At 38.8% G+C, this 1892-nt stretch overlaps 1 pseudogene; it reads left to right on the top strand.

Moving 5' to 3' along the window:
- Positions 1-404: 404 nt before the first annotated feature.
- Positions 405-932, top strand: LOC102185076 (annotated as a pseudogene).
- Positions 933-1892: the final 960 nt, after the last annotated feature.

Genomic DNA, 1892 nt, shown 5'->3' with positions numbered 1-1892 from the left:
CTCATTGGTAACAACTAATTTGTTTTCTGTATCTGTGAGTCAGTTTCTCTTTTGCTATATATGTTCCTTTGTTGTATATTTTTAGATTCCTCATGTAAGTGATATCATACATAATTTGTCTTTCTCTATCTATTTCACTCAGTGTAATATCCTCTCGATCCACCCACGAGCTCACAAGTTTTTTGACCTACACTGGAAAGTTTTTGACAAACCTTCAGTCTCTGTCATTTTTTCTTCACAACTCTAGGTGATAAAGACTGTGGATATAATAAAACAAGAACATATAAATGACTTGTCTTGTGCAGCCCAAGTGGCTGCACATGGGCGACTTGAGCAAAGGTTGGGGTGAGCCCTCGCTTGGCTGATGAAGACCAGAGGAGACAGTGACTGCTGGTAGAAGAGTGTAAGGCTCAAGATGGAAAATCATGAACCAGATGGTACTATCAAGGAAAACTTAATTGATATCATAGCCAGAAAAATTAACCAACTCCCAGAAGCAGAAAGGAATCTGCTTGAAAATGGATTAACATATTGGACTTGATGCTACTCTCTATAGCCTAATAGCAAAGTCTTTTTCTATACACCTTACATGTGACACAGGCTGCTGGCTTACCATGATCCCATTTTTGACAGCAAACATATCTTACAAAGATTTTGTAAGTTTACCTTTGAATACAGGTGATCTGCATTGTGAAACCGGTGGCCTGTACCCTGTTTTCTGGCTGTCCCTGTGAATGGTGGCCTAGCAGCTAGGTATAATTCAGCCCTAGCTACCAAAGAAAGGAAACATCTTAAATTACTGGATTAGGACTTCTAAGCCTGTCTTTAGAAAGATGTTATTTCCCATTTTGCTCCAGACTGGGTTTGCTGCATACCTTGGGTCTAGACAATATAAACTACTTATAAAGGCTCTTCAGTTACCCAGAAGTTGAGTGATTGTTAAGCAAATCTGTACACAAAAATAAAACTAACCTACATCTAAGTATGAATAAACAGACTTGTACATAAAAATAAAATGACTTGTCATTTTAAAGCTAATATGTACTTAGGTATGTATTTCCATGCATGAGTCAACAAGATACACCTCCTTTATTAATAATGCAATAACTGATGTTTTTATACATAATCAAATTAATTGTTTCACTGCATTACTCAGTTCTAAACCTCTCTCTAGCCTCCAGCTTAGTGTATCTTCTTAAAATCTGAGTGTAGACTGTTGCATTGTGAAGTCCTAGGGTTCTGCCAGGAGCTGATACTTGGTTATTTCACACCAGAACATGCCCCTCCAAGGGCTTTTTCTCTGGGTTTCCTCTTTCTTTGAATGATGCTGCCAGTGTCCTGTCCCCGTCTCACCTGCACAAGTCACCAATATCATTCATCTTTTATGTCTGCCTTTTCCCTGTCCTCATCCCTCAACTGCAAGCAGTGATTAAGATACGAAACTTCTAGGAGTTCCAAGTCTGGCCCCATCTTTCTTTGTTTCAGTTTCCATGCTTTTACTTCCAAGTTATCATTATCTCTTGCTTCTCTGGAAGTGATTGTCCAGTCACCAGTTTCTCTTTGCTCCCATTATTAGTGTGGATCTCTCTGTCACTCAGTGTCTATATAAATATGATCTTGATTCTGCCTCAGCAGTGGGCTGCTGTTACCTCCATTCATACCCCACCAATCTATTGCTTACATTATCCACATACTGGCATACCCGACTTCTCCCCATATCCACACATCTAAGGTTTTTTCCTTCTTTAATCCTATCAAAACACTCTATTTCCACAAAGCGTTTCTCTTTCCATTAAACCATAATACCTCAACTGTAACCTTTGGCTGACATTTATCACAGACTCCCTATGTCAGTGATTACTGGTATACTTAAAATTCTTTTGGGTTAGAAG

The sequence above is a fragment of the Capra hircus genome (genome assembly GCF_001704415.2).
Source record: "Capra hircus breed San Clemente chromosome X unlocalized genomic scaffold, ASM170441v1, whole genome shotgun sequence".
Lineage (NCBI taxonomy): Eukaryota > Metazoa > Chordata > Mammalia > Artiodactyla > Bovidae > Capra > Capra hircus.
Note: the sequence above shows the minus strand (reverse complement) of the source record. Positions and strands in the feature narration are given on the sequence as shown.